Below are 20,609 nucleotides of genomic sequence, written 5' to 3' on the forward strand. Positions count from 1 at the left end.
GTCATCTGACGCCCGTTCCACGTAAAACTGAATTGTTCCTGACACTCTGGGGCAATCGGAATTGAAAAGAAAGCATTAGCAATATCAATGGACGCGTACCATGTACCTGGATGCTTTTGGATTCTCTCAATTAGTGTAATAACATCCGGTACTGCAACAGTCAAAGAGGGTGTGTGCTTGTTCAATTCTCGATAATCAACGGTCATGCGCCAAGAGTTATCACTCTTACGCACCGGCCAAACAGGATTATTCCAAGCAGAAGTAACTGGGGTTATGACTCCTGCATCCACTAACTCCTGAATAGTGGTACTAATCTCCTCATGACCACCTGGAATACGATACTGCTTCTGACAAACCACTTTTGTCGCATGGGGAACTTGTATGGGGGGCATTCTTAAACGACCAACCCGTATAGGTCTGGACGATATATAATGCGTTGTTCCAAATTGGTAACATCCGTCATCTAGATGCAAAGTCATTCCTCTCAAAATATCAATCCCAATTATGAATTCTAGAAGTGGCACTACTAGTACAGAATACTCTTTTCTAGGAATTCTACCTATTCTCATTTCAAGCAAAGTTTGAACTGCAGGGGTTTCTTTTCCACCTAATCCGGTAATAGTAAAAGGCTGACCTGTAAACTTCTTCGATTTTCCATGAATAAGAGTGGCCTCCGCTCCTGTATCTACCAATGCTCGGGCCCTTTGGATATTACGATGTCTCCAATAAATGTCAATATCTACATAGGGTCTATTATCTCTGTGAGCCCATCTGTGTACCGGAGCTTGACCTCTTTCCTAATCATTCTTACTGCATTCTGTATACCAGGATAAATCAGGATAAAGACTCTCACGCTTCTTAGGTATCGGTACCTCCTGTTCATATCCATTCCCAGTACGGAACGGATTCGTATCTTCTGCATTGTACTGCGGGTTACGATCGACCAAACTGTGACGATCCTCTCTCCTCCTCAACTCAGGGGATTGATCCCTATCATCTCTACGTCTGCTGTAAACATAGTCAGTTCTCCCCCTTTCTCTTTCCCTCTCTCTCTCCCTTACTCTCTCTCGACGGGGGGACACATCACGTGCAGAACGTCGATCATCACGACGAACAGAGCGCCCACGGCGGTCGTCATCACCGCTACCGTCAGAACCACCACGATCACACTCAGTGGTCCGAACACGCCGGGCACCCTCCTTTCGATCCAAGCCACGTTTGCGAAACAACTCCCACAAACGAGCGGTAGTCTCACCATCAATGTCCTCCCTCCGCACACCATCAGCCAGAAGACCAGAAAAAATATCACGTCTAGTAAGTTTATTTTCACCAGGAGTACGAGTGTCAGGCCGGGACTGACGTTCAGGTTTAAACCACTCACCCAACTCACAGAGTTGGCGCACCGATTCCAAAACCGTAGATAACACGTTACCAGTCTGATTAATCAATAAAGTCATCATGACCTGCTTATAGGCAACAGGGGAAGATCGAATGATACGGTTCCGCACAGAAGATGTCAATGAACCATCAAGCAACCTGTCAGCAGTACCCAGAAAAATTGCCGTTTTCATCACCTCCTCTTTGAGACGTTGAGCAGCATCACGCAAAGTATACCACGGCTTGTCATTCACAGGCCAGTCAGATTCAGTAGGATATTTTTGATTACAACCCTCAGTCGCCAATTGGAGTAAAGAAATCTGACCAACACCATTATAGTTACGAAAATGATCCTGCACAGTAGAATCCAAACTCAAGGAACAGAACTTTAAACAATCGCCAGTATCCAACATAATACCAGCAGCGCCCAGTTCATAAAGGCGCACCATCCATGTGAGCAAGGACTCACCAGCTCGCTGCCCAAATCGCTGCAAAATATCACTAATTTCCTGCTGAGTAAAGTCTTCTAAACAGTCCAAAGAAATACCCTGCGGAGCATTGGGAGACTGCTGCAACTTCCGACGGAAAACTGGATGCGCAGAAACCGCGGGACGAGCATCACAAGGAGCCCGATCAGTACTCGTAGAGGGACAATCAGTGTAAGAAGCATTGATCCCACTCGAAGAACGAGCGTAATCACGGGGTGCACCATCAAAGGTGCGAGAAGCAGACTTACAATCATGGCGGGAGCGAGAAGACTCGCGCTTGGCAGACTCCTCACCCGAGGAACAAGAATCAGTCGAGTTCCAGATATTACCATCCCATTCATCAGGATTCCAATCCAGCCCGGCTGTCGCCACGACCAGACGCACCTTTCGCGTCGAAACCCGACCGCGCCTGTTCTTGTATTTATAACGAGCAATTCGCACAGCTGCCCGTTCGGCAATAGTTTGGTAAGTCTCAAGTTTATCAGCAAGCAACTTATTTTGACACCGCAACAAAGTATGAGAATTCTGAATCTCAACAAAGTGCGCTTCCACATCTTTAAGATATATCTGTAACTTCAACAATCTCTCATGCAGAATCCTGTATGCAGACAAAAGAATCCAACCTCTGCGCCCCAAAATGGGAATCTCCTCACCCTTCGATACGGGTGCCTTCTGCAAACAAGCAATCACATTAGCCGGCTCTGCCAGCTCCAAAGAAGAATTCCAATTCTCAATCAAACCAGTAGAATCAGCCCACTCACGGGCCAAGGCTTCATAAGGCGTTGAATCCCATCCGGGAATATCAACGGGCAACTTAAAAGTAGATTTAGACCTTCTAGAAAACATCGTGAAAAAGGAAAAAGAAGAAAAGAAGAAAAAGAAAAGAAGGAAGAAAAATAAAAACTATACACAGAAATATACAAAAATAAAATGCAAACAAAACCACGCACGCGCCGAAAGCAAACACAAGACAACCACAACGCACACAGGTTTCGTAAACGGTTCGTGACGCCAAATGTTCTGCTTGGGTTTTCGGATCAGATAGAACCCGCTCAACAGAGCCTCTCTAACCCAAACTAGAACGTTACCCCCTCCCTAGGGCCTATTTACACCTAAATAACCACATATATGTACCACCTAAGGACAGGGAATTCCTACTATATATACCAAAACCTACAAGTCACAGCCTCGCGGTCCCAAACGGACCCAGGACTTCCTGCCCAGACGGCAGCCACAGTCTCGCGGTCCCAAACGGACCCAGGACTTCCTGCCCAGACGGCAGTCACAGCCTCGCGGTCCCAAACGGACCCAGGACTTCCTGCCCAGACGGCAGCCACAGCCTCGCGGTCCCAAACGGACCCAGGACTTCCTGCCCAGACGGCAGCCACAGCCTCGCGGTCCCAAACGGACCCAGGACTTCCTGCCCAGACGGCAGCCACAGCCTCGCGGTCCCAAACGGACCCAGGACTTCCTGCCCAGACGGCAGCCTTAGCACGAGTTCATCCTATCATTACCACGACATACAACAAGGGAATTAACAACAAGGGAATCAGTGTTACTATGTATCAGATCACACAAAGACGGCTAGTTGAGCACAACCTGTTCCCCAGTTCGAGGGGCTCCTTTCTCCCTTATTCAGTTACCACCTACCTGATCAGGATTAACATCTGTTCATGTCACGTCACAGCTGACTAGAAGAATAGGTTACCCTCTCACACAAGAACACGTAGCACATATTGCTTTACTACAAACTGAATACTTTATTTAGTTATTACATGCACACTCACGGAACATAATACATATCACATAACCTGCAAAGAAAAGTGAAAGATTAAGTTGTACACTCTAATAGTAAGGGGTTGACATCACCTTGGTCGTATGTAGCCTGCACTCAATGGTCATCTAGGTTCCCTTCTCGTCTGCGCCTCGGCTTCGCCTGGAAGTCACACCTCCGCAATCACGGGTTTACTCCCTTCTCCCTCTCCGAGTCACTGGGATCTCTTCCTCATCGGCTACTCTCTTCTCTTTGGAATATCTATTTCTCGGTTTTTCTCCACCTCCAAGTTTGTCATCTGTCTTCCCTGGAATAAGTAGCAGCTTTACTGCTAACGGCCAGGTGCCGCCTATGGACTAGAAGCAAGTGCCAGTATCTGCCTCAAACTTTTACTAATATAGATGTGCATTTCCTCATGGAAAATTCCAGCCCGTAACCTGCCGCCCACCAAATTCTTGTACCTCCCCGTGCCAAGGACACGTTCCCAGCCGGCCGGCCTGATGTAGTGTCTTCGGCATGAAGAAAAATACAATCCTTCGATAAGGGCCGGCCTGAACCGGTTCTCTCCAAGCGAATAACACCTCCTAACTAAAACACTGCCTATGACCTAGAAACATCCCAAGCTGCCAGAGCAGGAGGAAAGATGGAGTCTCTCCCGTTTAAGGCCTACCAGGCCTGAATTCAGCACGGCTCCATGAAATACCCTCACTACAGAACAGATTACCCCTAATGCTAACGAATCTATCCCCTAGGATATGTATGCAAACCCTGATCTATGGGGAAGAACACAGGATCATGTCGAAGTGCCTAATAAATAGGCTCTATACACTACTCTAACCCTTAGACTTGAATGGAAAGAGACTGAAGTCACCTAAATCACCCTTCAACACAATAAGACCGGAAAAATCGAGCAGTACAGTGTCTCACATCTCGTGGCTCCTGGAACGCTTATGAGTGTGAGGACGGCAGTCCCTCTCAGGCCCTCCTCCTGGCACACAGAATCCTGGGGGTTGTAGTCCCCCACCAGCATCCACAAAATTCAGCCCAGAAAGTGGCCTTTAACACCCAAGTTTTTTGCAAGGCAAATGGGCAAAAGTGCAATATATTACATCATATTACTAGCAAATCCAGATATGTAGTGTATGTCTTGGAAGGCGTCTGCAAATTACAATACATTGGTAGCACAACATGCCAGTTAAAAAAAACTCATTTTGGAACAAATGTGTGCCATTAACAATTTGGACAGAAGCTGTGCTATAGCCAAACATTTGTTGAGTGCACATAACAGCAATTGGCATTCAATGGAATTTTATGCAATTGACCACATTCCTAAACTACTAAGAGGAGGCAATTTGGAGAGAAAGCTTCATCAACTAGAATCCAGATACATTTTGAAATTCTGATATATGACTCCACGGGGCCTGAACCAAGACAAGTATTTACACATACATATAGGTTCAGATAAGTGAGGCTGACAGTAAACAATGGGATTCTGGAAACTTAATGTAAATTGGGGTGTTCAATCTCAATTAGATTAGAAATACAGTATCAAATAGATTAAGACCAGTGGCATTGGATTCCAAAAATCATGGTGAACATTAATAATCATAAATATAAACAAAAGATTTTGTGTGCGATAGCTGAGATCTACATCATTTAAAGGACAATATTGTAGATAACATACAAATATGAATCAAATTGATGGGACAAGAGTTGAATAGATGTGTTGAACTCAGTTCAGCAAGGATGAATTAGAGACTGAATTGACGGAAATTATTATGATATGAATATCTTTGAATGCCAAGATTATCCTTTTAATACTACCTGGTACAACCTGATTTAACAGAATCAAAAATGGCAAAAATAATTGAACTGTGTTGCACACATGATGATGTGGCTTTAACACTGTGAACTTTATTGCACTGACTCAGCGCTACATTTCTCAGGTACCTCAGGAAATAAGGGAAGTGATGTAATCATAACATTATGCTTGCATGGGGAAAAAAGTAGTGAAGATATCCCGTGAACCAGGACATGTTGGGCCGAAATGCATAGGGATTTTGTGCTTCTATCTTATGGTTACTGGCACCATAAATTAATCACTCCTCACAAATCCAGAGTGTGGATTTTTGGTGTATAAAAACGCACTGTTGTTTAAATGCATTAGCCGGTGAACTCATCTGCCTTTTCTTCGGCACCCCCTCCGAGCCAAAGAGTGCCAGAGCCGTCACTGTGAGTCAGATACAATATGGAGTCTGTTTAAAAATGTATAAGTGTATACAGACATGGGGCAAGCCATGCACTGCCTCCCTATTTTTTTAGAAGGAAGGGGTGTACTCCTCACCCTCATGCTGCACCCATAAACATTCTCATCTAAATGTTTATGAGGTGCACAGGATGCGGTTCTACTGATGAGTACTTTAAGATGTGACAACAGATTGTTGACTGCCAGTTAACAACTGAATGTGATGAGTCATAAAACAAGCAGTATAATAATAATAATCCACATTTGTAAAGCGCAAACAATCACCCGTAAGGGTCTCTAGGCGCCGGGGGCCGTCAGGAAGATTAAGCAAGCTATTGCCCAGAGTCACATGGTGCTTGGCTAATCTGCCGCCTTGCGATCGAACTGTGATCCCCAGATTCCAGAGTCAGTCGCCCTGGCCGTGGCGCCACACCTCTTCCACCTCAGTATAAGTCAATATTAGTTACAGTGCAGCCTTCTGGGAGTCCCTGGAGGACTAAGGGCCTGATTTATATGGTAGTGGAGAGGGTGCTCCATTGCAATGGCAATTTAGTTTCCTCCCCGCCAACATGATGGTCTGCCCGCTCAATTTACAATTGGGCAGACCATAGGTTTGATGACAACAGAATTATTCGGTCTCCGCAATGGTCAAACTTCTCTAACGGCCCGATGGAGTAAGAGCCATCAGAGTTTTGACCATTTGTCCGCCCACCTAATTTCGTTGGATGGATGTACAACCTATTTCAATGCCCGTAATCGCCACAAAAAACCTGGCAGTATGGAGCATTGAAAAGTGCTCATTGAATCGCACACCATGGGAGGACACTCCGATTGGTGAGGGGGACACTGCTTTTTTATTTTCAAAAAGAAAATCCTGCTTTGAGATTTTCTTTTTGAAGATAAAAAAGCATTGTAGGTATTCCCCGTATGGCTCCGTTATGTTATCAGAGCCATCTGTCGAACTTAAAAAGTCTTTCCTGAAACCGCCATGAAAGCAGTTCGTGGAATTGACACACAAATGAAACACAGCAGTTATAGGCTGGCTATGACCACACAAGTGGTAATACTTGTATTTTCCTACTCAGCACTGAACCCAAAAAAGGCCCAGCTGCTCACAAGCCTTGTACAATAAAAGCACAATTGCAATCGGGGGTGCTACCAAAACAGTCACCGTTTTGTTATATTAATATCCATATTAAGAACAACAAAAAAATCAGTCATAACAAGGTCCATCCAGATGGGTCAAGAAATTCTTCAACGGGTCTTCAAAAACGTTTTATTCTTCGCAAAATTAAAACATCCAGCCCAGCCAAAAGTTTTTCCCTTCGACAAGGACTTCATAGGGGCTGTGAAGCAAATACATTCAAAAACTATTTTTAAAAAACACATAAATATTTACAATTCTACAATCACATTTTAGAAACCCTCTATTTGTGTCTATACATGTCATATTAAAATTATTTTAAGATTCTGAGCCCATCTATAAAAACCCTCCCCATTGTAAATGATCAATCTCACAAAAAAGTGATGCAATATCTATTTCCTTATGCCTCAGTCCCACATTTCCTAATAGAGAAAACAACAGTCTAAATATAACATGATCAGTTAATTTTATTATTTTATTTCTTTTCAACATTTAATTTATCAAGATGATTTTGCAAAGTACTTAGAGTCACCATATAGGATTTTTCTGCCTGCACGATATATAGGGGGGTTCAATATTGTGGATCATTAATGGTCATTGACACTGAGAGCTCCTGTATAAATGGAGGGGGGGAATTGGAAGCTATAAGCTTTTCAAATTTATAAACAGCTACAGGCTTTCCAAAGAGTCGCCTTTTATCTAACTGAATTCCCCAAACATAATTTAAATCACCATTCTATACAATGTGTCACAAAGAAAATGTATCTCATCTCAACCGCCTTAATTTATTTAATATAATATTTCTCCTCTCAGTCCTCCTCAATTCAAAAGTCTCACACATTTGCCTTCTTTCATGACCCTTCTCATTAACATCTGCTTCCTAGTGAGTCCACTCCTTCTCTGATGACCGCTATGTAAGAACGCCATTTTGTATTCCCTTCAAACACCTCCCAATAGGAAATCAGAACTTAAACACCTAACCATTCAATCCGCTTTGAATGTTTTAGTCTTCCTTCATGGGTTCCAATGTGATCCATGTTGCGGGGGCCCAATTAATTCCTAACTTTTAGCATGTTCACAAAACAGCTTAAAATCTGAACATCTCTATTGGTTCATTGTCTCGACCAATCAAATAACATCTCCTATCAGATACTCTAGTTAGCAAAGAATTCCTTCATGTTCCAGCTAGGTTTCCTATATGGTCTGCTGTATTCACACCTATGCCCTCTGCCAAAAAATCTTTATTGGTTCATTCTGTCCGCAATTCAGCTGCCTCAAATCCCACTATTAACCAATTCATTGTACTCTATGCCTTCTCTATTTGCACCAATGCCTAATGCCAGAACATCTCTATTGGTTCTTTCTGTCGTCAAATCGGCTGGCAAAAATTCCACTCTTAGCCAATCCACTGTACTCCATGATCTCGGTCTTTTAATATCTAGCTTACTACCGACACTGTTTGGTTTCAAACATCCCTATTGGTTCTTTCTCTCATCCAGTCAGCTGTCTTAAAACTTAAAAAACACCAATCCCTATGACCATAAGAATACGGTCAGACATTCCTATTCACTTTATACTTGTTCTAAATACTGAGGAATTTGTCAATCCAAAGGTTCCAAATCTTAGAGCCCCCAGTCTCCTTCATCCATCTTTAACTGCGTGTAAGACTGAATATTCCCACAGGTTACCATTCATCCCAGCATTTCTCTCGGTCTCACCATTGTCCCATAGCCAGCATGCTTATAATATATAAGAAATAACTAGATAATCTCTCGCTATCAAACGATCCTTACACTACAGCTTGAACATTATCAAATGTCATTCTTCAGTTTCAAATAACCATGGTCAATGCATTCCAACTTCATAGAAAGTAATGGAACACATTTTCAATGTTAAGTCCTTCTTCCAAGTATTTCAACCTACTAATGCATTTGGAGGTGGAGCCTAAGCATCATATCCCTACCCCTAGGATAGTTTCCTATCTTTTGTAATCCACAAAACTAAAATTCATGCCATCCGGATGGAAATCTCTAATATGTTGAGCTGGGGGAAACGTGGATCTTGATTTCTGATTGCTGTAACATGTTCTTGTTTTCTGAGTTTGAGCATTCTTTTTGTACTTACCATGTACGTCTTTGAACATTCACAAATCATAATACAAATAACATAAACACTCGGTGAGGTTTTTCTTTTAGATGAGCTCAGAATTTTAAAATGATTGTAATATGACATGTATAGACACAAATAGAGAAAGTCTAAAATGTGATTGTAGAATTGTAAATATTTTATGTGTTTTTAACAATAATTTTTGTATATATTTGCTTCACAGCCCTGATGAAGTCCTTGTTGAAGGGAGAAATGCGTGGCTGGGCTGGATGTTTACATTTTATGAAGAATAAAACAGTTTTGAAGACTCACCTCTATGTCTTCTTTTGTCCTGATTCTACTGTCAGTCGATTCTCTATCCTCTTGAACGAGGTGGAAACTCAATACTATTCCTAAACTAAATTGGCAAAGCTTTTGCTGAATTGTGTTCTAACGATGCCTAAGCCCCTCCACATAGCAATCGAGTAATCATTGGAACATCATGGCTCTTATATGCTTGTTATAACAGTCCTTGAACAGTAACCACCTGCTCTCGGCCTCTCTCTTGTTACCGGCAAGGTCACTCTTATAGATATAACATGCTGTATTTACTCAGTCTTCCCATGCTGGTGGGTCTTGTGATATCCAGTTCTTACGAATTTCTCTCCTGGCTATCAATAATAGAAGAAACAACAGTCCTTTTGCCATTTATTCTGAAGGTTAAGTTCTGTATCGATCCCAAATAACGTCAGGGAGTGGATTACCGTTACTTCCGTGCCTAACATTTTGGACAGCACCCCACTGACCTTGCTTCAATAGAGGGCTAGATCTTGACACCCATCAAACATATACTTGTCGTCGGCATCTGCCATACACGTTGATACAACTTGCCCCATCTTGACCATCTTTAGGGGGGTCCAGAAGGCCCTATGAAGCATAAAGTGATGATTTTGCTTTAACAGAGCCGGCTTCACTGTCTTGTATAGAAAAACAAAGGATACTTGCCATGAATCCTGCGATGCGAGTTCTGGCAAGTCCTTCCAAATCTCCCAGGGTTCCACACATTTAGCATCTTCAGCAGATACCATGGCCCAGGACCACAGGGAAATATGCTTTTTAATAATTGTAACCTCCCCTAGCTGAACTTCTTGTTTCCCAGTTGCCTCCCTTAGCCAGACACTGTGTAGTTCATCATAAGCACACCTGAAGGAATTTAAAGTTTGCTACTTCACCTCATTCCTGTTTGAAAACCCTTGCCATGCAATTGGGGTTTCCCCATCCCTGAGATCACCCCAACAACAAAACTTTGCCCTTAGTAATGTGAGGCTAAGGCTGTCTTTTAACCACTCCGGAGTCCCAGGGGAGTCTCAGATCGGGGTGAAGTCTGAAAAATAGTGAAGCCCCACTATTTTACCAATGGAGATCCAGATTCTAAGAGCTGACTGGAGAACCTTCCAGCAACTTGTTTGAAGAATTTAGGATCCCCAAACTCATACAAAAAAACTCACTGGGCCAAGGTCAGTGAGCATGGCTGTGTATAACCTACCCAAAAGGGTATCCCCAGAGGTCCCCAATACAATGTGAAAGTTTTTAATGTGAAAGGCATAGCAATACTTTTGGAAATCTGGAAGGGCCAACCCTCCCTGTTTTAGCCTCCTCCTTAGGCAATCCTTGCATCCCTGGACGCCCATATAAAGTTGGCTATCCTGGCCTGCAACTTCCCATCTGCTTTTTCGGGAAACGCAATGTAACAGTTTCAAAATGAAAGTAAAATTCTGGAAGATCATCATTGTGAACAAAGTGAGGTAAACATGGTGGCAGATAAGCACTGGCTGCAGGGTTTGATTGGAAACACTCAAGGGGCTGTCTGTGTCTCTAGCCCAAAGCATGTATTAGGAAGATCGCTGACGGTTTGCCATGTATCCCCCCGTTTTTACATCTCACCTGGTTTTTGGAAGCTGTGGTGGTGCAGGATTAGCGCTGCATGGTGGAATGTAGAGTTTACACCTCCCTGTATCCTGCTTTGGTTATTGCAGAGACGCGCGGTTGCAGAATGCATTGGTGTCCAGTCACGAAAGGCAGCGCCTGCTGGTGTGGCGTTTGGAGTGGTCCTTTGGTGTCAGGAAATACAAGTGAGATGAACTGGAAGGAGCAAGTGGAGAATTTAGCATCCACCATGGCCCGGAGTGTTGTTGACTTTGCATACAAGAAGGTACTATGTTTAAGGGAGGGAGAGACTAAAGTAGAGAAGGAGAGTGCATTAAGACACTGTAAAAGGGGGAAAGGCATGCTTATAGACCCTTGCATCAGGATCATGTTCTGTCCTCCGTGTTTGGCACCCGGGGCCCACACCTAAAACTGTGAGAGTGGCAAACATGAAATGGTACTCTGTTAGGTAGATCAGGGAGAAAGGACTAGCACTTTTCAGCATAGAAGGATTTGATAGTTGCTCTGATGCCAGATCTTGAGGTAAAGAGCCCCTTTAACCTTATGCTTTAAACATTGATTGATTGAATCTATGGATCACTTTCTCTTTTGTTGCCCGGCATATCTTTCCCCACGACGGGTGTGGCTCCGTCCTGTATGCCGACTGATGAGTACTCGTTCTGCACAGGTTGCCAGTAGTGAAATCTGACACATCTAATCCTGTTGTTATAGGTGTTGCTAAATTCATCAGCTGGGCTTGGATCCTCAGGTCTCGGAAGTTTAAATCCTAATCTGTGTCTTACATGTAATTTCACTGATTTTACTATCGTTATTTTTATGGATACAGGGTTAGGTTTCACCCGTTCTTTATAACAATCTACTATGTATAGTTATCATGTTTTAATAATATGAATATCAAATGATTTTTATTGGTCTATCTTTTAATCATGTATTGCTATGTTGACACTAATATTTTATATGAATTTTTACTATGTATAGTATGTCTTTTATGATGGAAATCGAATAAAGACTTTTTTGACTGACTGACTGACTGGCTTTAAACATGGTTGTAAGAAAATTTCAGAACCAACTTTAAGGCATTCCCAGATTCAGGTTTTTCCCTCATTGAATTCTTTCTTAAAGATCATGAACACAACAGATAAGGAGGTCATGGGTGGATCTGAAATAGGACAGGCACTGTTTTTTGTGTCTAAGAGCCCTGACCTGGTGGTTGAAGGTGAAAAAAGCATGAGAGAGAAGGATGGCAGGAGATGTTTGCCTTCAATGATAGGTGCAGTGGACGGGCAGAAGGGGGATAAGATCCCCTAGACAAATTGGTTTCAGGCCCTTACTAACTCAACTACAGGTGGAGTAGCTGTGGAAAAGTCTCAGAGTTCAGGAGAGAAATCCATGTATTCAATGATGGGGTCTAAAAATCCAATCCTGATTCCAGCAGATAAGATCCATCCCATTTGTTCTTCAGGAATCAGTGGAGGGTCACAAGTGTAGCATGCTCATCAGGATTAAGGCCCATCATGGCAGAACTACTCCTTATGAAGAAAGCTGGAATAATGCAAAAATTCAAGATCTCAGAGCAAAATCAAAATTAAATGTGTGAGGTCTGTCAGGCTTTGGGCGATAAATAAAATGCCTTGTCCCACCGTACTGATCTTCTAGAAGTGAGTGTTGTACAGATTAAAGAAGATCTAACTAAGCATGTGAAGGAAATTCAAACTTTGCAATCTCAAAATAAGCAGCTACGGGAGGATGTGGAGAGGTTGGAGATCCACTCCAAAAGGAATAATTTAAGGCTGCTGAATATTTCTGAGGAGGCTGAAGGAGCGTATATCAAGGAGTTTGTAGTAGACCTGCTGAGTTGAGACTTTTTTAAGGCAAGGACAGATGTGAACTTAGAGTTGGACATTCAAAGGGTGCATCCAGATCCTTTCAAGTTGAATCTAAGTCAGAAGCCGCCCAGGAAGATCATAATAAATTTCCAGACTTACGCTTTAAAAGAATGTATTCTCCCAGCTGCCTTGAAACAAAAATCCTTGATCTTTAAATCGCATTCATACTTGATTTGATTTGATGTGGACAGGCTTATAATGGCAGTGGTAACTTGGGGGAAGGGTGAAGTAGCTAAGAGTTCTAGCTGCCACAGTCCAGTTCAAGTTCCCAGCAGCTTTAAAAGTGATGTGGAATAATGAGATGCATTATGTGAGGGAAGTAGAAAAGGTGACTGCGTTAATCATAAAAATTACAAGCAAATACAAGCTCATAGAAGCAAAACTGAGAATGTTACAGCTTTATTAACTGATAGTTTTGAAACTTGTCTTGGCCAGGCATATATAGGGTGTGAAGGAAATATGGTGTAGCGAATCTATTTTTAAGACCAGCACAATAATTACTATTCAGGTGGCTAGGTTGAATGTGGAGGAGGTGAGAGTGGGACCCTGGGGTTTTCTTCCCGTTAAGTCCTAAACGATTGATGTTAATGCCAGATACTATTGGGAGGGTTCCTCAGGAAGGGTGCACAATGATGGGAAGCATGTGTGAAAAAATAGAAAAATATGTCTCCAGTGCCTTCTGTATCCCAATATTATTACAGGACTGAAATGGTGTGTGCTGAGGGTATTGGTTTTACAACATAGATGCCGAGGATAGAGGTAGAGTTGATTACTGTGAACTTGAAGGGCCTCAAAACCTGGTTCAGGAAGTCTTAAAGAATGTCAAGGACCATGTGGTAATACTTCAGGAGATTAGTAGGGATGAGATGCACTCCGAGTAATCCAAAAAGTTAATCATTTGTAAACGACATTCCTCCTTTCAAACGTTGTCTGCTTGCAAAACTTGCTTCGTGCTTCGTCTCATTGCGCTGCAACATTAATAAACAAGAAAGGAACCATCTTTCTAGGTTCCAACAAGCTGCACAGCCTCGTCACTGCCTGAATCCAATGATTTGTTTTAAACTTCATTTACCATTTTTTTCATTAATTTTCATCCTTCTTTCTTTTGTTCAATTAATTTTATTCAATCCATGTTCAACATTAGTGTTCAAAAAAGGCTCAGAAGCATAAGGTGAAATCCATGTCATGATTTATTTTGTTGTAACAAACCCAATGCATTTTGGGAATGAATTCCCTTTGTCAGGGGCATCTAAAAATATAAGCAAATATGTACTTGTAACTGTTGTTAACAACCAAGCATTTCACTGAAATTCAAACGATACATAAATAAAACCCATGAAAATGTTAGCAATAAACCTCTCCATAAAGTGATAGAAATTAATCAGACATATATACAAAGAAATGCCTCTTCCAGACCCGATCATCCCAAGATATTGAGTAAGTCCACCCCTTATCGTGGTTAAAACAGTGCCAGTTGTTTAAAGAACCGAAAACTTCTATGAGCTTCTAAACGCTTACCATGACATGCTGAATGATCTATGAACCTCCATAAACGATTCCAAAAGTAACTTTATCCTATTTAAAATCTGTAACCTCTCTTTCCTCTTCTCCAGCGTGCCGAGGCGCGAATATCTTGTTTAAATAAAAATTGAATCTAATGCTTCCAGAAGCTGTTTTTCTATGTTTCCGCCCTTTTTAACACTCTACAGGTGATTAAATGTGTTCACTCTATTACTCCTTCCACAGTGTTTAAGCCAGTATTACTACCGATCCCAGAATGCAATATATTGTATCCCCTTACACCTGGTATGTTACGTAAATACTTCAGGAGACCCATCTGAGGAAATCAGAGTGCCTGAGGGCCATTTTGAGATGTACTTGGGTTCAAGGTGTGGTGTGCTTGGATCTATCTTGTAACACCAAAGGGGTGGCCATACTAATCAAGAAGAATTGTGGTATCAAAATATTAAGACATAAGTCAGATTGTTCGGGTAGATGGGCCTTGGCTACTTTGGAAGTGGGAGGTTTTAATTGGACACGTGCAAGCTATTACTGGCCCAATTGTGTTGGCCCAAGTCATCTGAGCTCTCTGGTGCAACATGTGTCTTAATTTTGCTCCCCTTATATCTTAGGTGGAGATTTTAATGTGTCTCTGGACAGTAATCTGTAGAGGACATCTGAGGCTAAATATATAAGCATGTTAAAATTTAAATTGAAGATTAAGATCTGGGCCTGTAGGATATATGGTGAGTGCATGTGAGCACCCAGAAAGCTTATATGGTCTACAGCAAGAAGTACGGGAATCATTCTTGAATGACTACTTCCTGTTGATAGGTCCTTGGTCCAATATGTCAAGGCTACCACTCACTGTCAGACCACTATCTATGACCATGCTGCATTTCACTTGAAGTTGGAGTTACCAGTTTTAAAGCCTATGGGAAGGTGGACTTAGGATAGGACCTTGTTGCAAGACTCTGAATTAATAGAGGGCTTAGCTCTGAGAACTTTTTTCAATGCAACAGTGGTGGTGCAAGTGAGCAAATGGTTTGGGATGCCTATAAGGCCTTTTCGAGGGGATGATATAATGAAGGCCTTCCATGTTAAATGTTCAGGTTTTAAGAAACAGTTGGGGAAGTTGATGTTAAAAATTGCTCTGATGGAACATGATATCCAGGCCTTGTCACAGTCAAGTCAAGCTGTAAATCTGAGAGATGAGTTAGAGAGTTTACAGGGTGAATATCGGACTGTTATTGAGCAAAGGACACACAAAAAGTGGAACATGAGTAGATTAAGGCATTCTGAGTACAGGTAGAAGAGTGAGAGGGGTGCTAGTGCCGTGAAAAAATAAGACAGATCAGGGCAGAAATAGAATAGACACAGTAGTAGCAGAAGGAACAGGGAGGGTATTGAAGAGAAAGAGCTCTGAGAAGAACTGCTAAGAACCCTGAGTGCAACATTTCATGAAAAATCAGACCCTGACCCCCAGGATATAAAATCCTGGTTGGCAGATAAGGGATTACCTAGTTTATCTAAAAAATGCAGGGACTACTTGGAGGCCTGAGATTACTGAGGCGGAGATTACGAGTCAGGTGGCTAAGGTGAAAAGCGGGAAGGCAGTGGGCCCTGATGGGATTACCGGTCAACTTTATAAATGTGTGATTGAGAATCTGGTTCCCATGTGGAAGTCCCTATTTAATGAGATTTACCTTGATAATAAAGAGGTTCCTCTATCTTGGCATGAGGCAACTGGGTTCTTGTTACAAAAGCCAGGGAAAGATCCTGAGAAAGCGGAGTCTTATTAACCAAACTCGCCATTAAACTGTGACCACAAAATCTTTGCGGGAATTGTCACCCAAACATTATCTAAGGCCACCCATACAGTGATCAGCATGGATCAAAAAGAATTTATTCCAGGGAGACTTGTTTATAAGCAAACTCACCTGCTCATGGGAGTAGGGGTGGGCGGAATTTGCGGAATTAACTTCCGCAAATTATCGCGAGAATGTAGAAAATCTCCGCAAACACGCCGGAAATATCGCGAAGACGCGGAAGTTTTTTTGCCGCCTGTTCGCGGTATTTTTTGCGTGTTCGCGGGTCGCCAACTTACCCATGCGGTTGCTCACGGGCGCGGCCATCTTGTTTTCACTTGTCCCGCCCTCTGGCGTTGTTTACTTCCTGTTCCGGGTCGCGCAATGCATGTTCGCGGTCGATATTTCCTGTTCGCGATCGCTTTTACTTGATCGCGTTGCTTTTTGCTTGCTCAGGGAGAAAATATCGTGCGAACTTGCGCACGTGGTCGCAATGGGCGCGGCCATCTTGTTTTCCACTCTATTGCATGGTTCTGGGGCCTGATTTTCAATCCTCCCTAAATCTTTTCAATCCTTTGTTTATAGCCACTTTTTTTGGATCTTTATTACTTATTATTTCTCTAACTATTTTCCTGCCTCTATATTTTTGGTTTTTGTCTACTTTTTTTTTGTTTTTTAGCTACTGTTTCTCTTTGTATTGCCCGCTATTTATTTCCTTACTCCTTTATTTATTTTACCTTTTCTTTCCCGCCCCGTCCCCAGAACCATGTCCAAGGGCAGGGCTGTTCGCCGGCGCAGCCAGAGCCGCGACCGCCTTCCTTGCGGAAGGCGGCGCCCACAAGGGGTGCATGCACGCGCCTTATTTGGGGAGGCGGAGTTGGCTGCACTAATTTTCTTTGTGCAGCGCCACCTCCCCTCCACCCTGGCAGCAGATGGCAGGCCTGGGTCCGGGTACGGCCTCCGGGAGCGTCGGCAGCGGTGGGGGAAGGTGCGCCGGGCAGTGTCGCGCATCTCTGGGGTCCGGCGCACCCAGGCACAGCTGACGCACCGGTGGTCCGACATCCTGGACCGTGAGCAGGACCTGCTGGACCTGCTAGGAGTGGAGGTCCCGGGGCTTGGTGAGTACCTATTTATTTATTACAACTTTGTGTCTGTTCTTCTGCTCTATGTTATATATTGCGAATATCTTTTTTTCCTTCCAACCAGCTAGAATGTTGCTGCTTGCAATACATTCCAGGTTAATAACGTTTAAAAGTCTTCTGTGATTATGACACGGGTGCTCTTCTGCGCTACTACTAATCTTACTTGTTTGCAGCTTTGCGTTTGCGCTTGCTTAGCGTGATTCTTTACGAGTTTATTTTAGAGAAATTAAGTTACGTAATGCTACAGTGACTCACGTCCACTCCTTACTTTGTCCTGTCACTAATAGATAGGGGCGGATTGATACATAGGTTTAGGAACTTTGTATGAGCTTCTAATTGGTTAGTGGTATGCGTGATGCCCCCCTCACTCAGTTACGTGACGTGCTGCTAGTACGGCAGTCTTTAGAACCTTTCTAGTTTGTTCAATGAGTGGAGGTAGGCTTTGCAGTTACTTAGCAGTAGCAGATCAGCATCAATCAAACCAAAATTTGGTGTATACAAAAAATGTAGTCATGTTCATGTGTCCTCCATGATTGGATCATACACATTGTTGAGGAATACAGTGGAAATGCATACTTAATGTACAATTGGCATGCCTGGAATAGGTGGGCTAGGTTGGGTGGTACGTTGTACTAATACTTAGGCTTACTTGTAACTTAGTTTTCTGGAATCAGAATGGAAGAATGGATTACTGTTGATAAATAGTAACTTAAGTAGTCGAACTGCGAATCCCCCGATATTACATGTTGACCAGATGAGATCGGTCAATGTAGTTATTGCAATTGTTTACATAAGTGTTTTTTGACCGTTGTTGAAAAATATTGTATTTGCTTGACACCATCCATCAATGTTTGTCTCTTTCTTATATCTTTCCTGTTCATCAGCACCCAGGGGCAGACGGGCATGGACTGGGCAGTCGGCGGGACAGGAACACCACCAGGAGGACACCGCTGAGGGCTCCTCTGCTGGCCCCAGTAAGTCTTCTTGTTTTTAATAATATTTCTTATTCCATAACTTTTACTGCCCCATTTCTCCCGAACTATAGTGTGTTTCCAAATGCTATTTTTTTACCACCAATTATCCTTCGATCTGTACGGTTTCAAAAAGCTTATCCCTGCCTCCGCTATGATGACTGAGTACTACTACATACTATCAGTCTGTCTGTCTGTACTGTAGTAGCTAGTCTTGCCCAGTTGGCCAGTGCCACTCTTTGTGAAAGGTTGTAATATAAAACTCATATTCACCAGTAGCTCGTACAATCCGTTGGGTCGTTGTCTTGTACTACTTTACTCTTATTGATGTTTAGGCTTTGAAAATTCACAGCAACAACAGCCCTACCAGATTTCTTAATATTTTGATATGATACCCTATAGGACATACCACTGTTGTAGGGATCTTGCACATACATTTGCACCAGAAAATAGGATGTTGGTGATGGTAGGTTGGACCTTCCTTGCACACCTCCATCAGAAATTCCGCACCCACCACAATTCCACTGCTTGACTATAGTACTGTCTTGTCATACCTATTAGGTCTCGGAACCCTCCCCCCAAGATAACCAACAAGTAGACAACCCAGAACATAACACACCCAACCTCTGTCGTGGAAGCAATTCACATGCACACCCTTACTTTAATTTGCTCACTCGTGTAAGTTAGTCCACTCCACACCAAATACCACAAAGTCTATGTAAGTTTAAAATTTTTATTTCAATTTGAGAAGGTCTGTACACTGTTTTCTTAGCAGCACCAACCGGCAAATCAATAACATTAAAACAATATACATTGTTACACTTATACAGTTGGGAATTAAATCATGATAACTGAAGTGGTGGAAGGCAGCACCACCATCCCATAGCAATTTAGTTTATATACATTTATAAATGAAGATGTGAGTGAAGGGACCCCTCACCTCAGAAGAACCTAGTACTGGTAGTTGGTGCATCGTTCAGAAGCTCTGGTTCGTAGAAGGGAATCTTGCGTCTGTAATGCGAAAAAAGAAATGGTGTGCGTTAGTATATTGCAACTTGCAAGCATTTCTCAGCCGTGCCAAAAAGTGTAGCATCTATGGATAAGCAATATGGACTAACAGTAACAGTAGTACACCAGTTCTTCCTAAAAAAGTGGCTTGTTAATGTTTGTTGACCGCTTGTACGCAGCGCGTAGACTAGACAGTAGCAGTGTGAGGCAGGTCATGTGGGCTCAAAGGTGTCTTAAGAAGCTGCAAGGTAAAGGTAACGTCACATGTGCATGGCTAGGGCTAATCAAGCAAATGCTACAATGATCATATAACTTAGTGTCTACTCTACTACTACCTGATTTGTACTAGTGATGTATGTTAGTATTAACTCATTTTTCAACCTTGCTACTGATCAATAGGGGGGAGGTGTATATGTCGCCTAATAAATGTGTAATGTTTTCTAGGCGCACTACCGACCACCATTGCTGGGGCCAGCGAAGGCGACGCCGAGGGCGAGGATGCGGCAGTTGCAGATAGCAACAGAGGGGGAGTGGCAGCACCAGTGGCAGGCGGTGGTAAGTTAGATTCATAATCTTTAACTATTGTTGAACTTGACAGCACACTCACTGCAAAGGTGTACTGTATGTATATGTATACTGTACAGTTGTGAATTAGGGCCCCATTAGGATGGTGGGCGTATTGCCCCCGCCGGGCTGGCTGGAATTCACTGCCGTCACAGCAGGGGCAAACCTCCCGCCATCCCTGTAGAAAATATTCAGACATGTCCAGGCGGAAAAGGGTTCAATATGGCGGTGGTGTCTCTCTCACCACACCGGCAGCCATATAATCTGCATTTTGGAATGCCTTTGCGTGGCGGCATTGCCATCCGCCACGGAAAGGCATGCACACATTGCAGAGTATGCTTGGGGGCCCCCATGGAGGGTACCTACCAATGCTATGGTACCCCCCCCGACTTTCAAAGCAAAACATGACAGGCTCCGTGCGAGGCCCGTCATGTTGTGCTTGGAAAAGCAGCACAACATTTTAGCATTGCTTTCAGCAAAGCCAACCAGAATTTAAATTTAAAAAAACAGGGTGCGCCCGCCACTGTGCCGGGCGCATCATCCTAATTAATTGTCCCCACGGGACCCCCACCCTTTTTAGCAGTCGGATGGCGGGCGGACAAAGTCCGCCCGCTATCCGATGTCGTAAGTAAGTATGAGTTCTTGGGGACGTTTGAAGAGTGAACTAGAA

This window comes from Triturus cristatus, chromosome 7 (genome assembly GCF_964204655.1).
Source record: "Triturus cristatus chromosome 7, aTriCri1.1, whole genome shotgun sequence".
NCBI classification, from domain to species: Eukaryota; Metazoa; Chordata; class Amphibia; order Caudata; family Salamandridae; genus Triturus; species Triturus cristatus.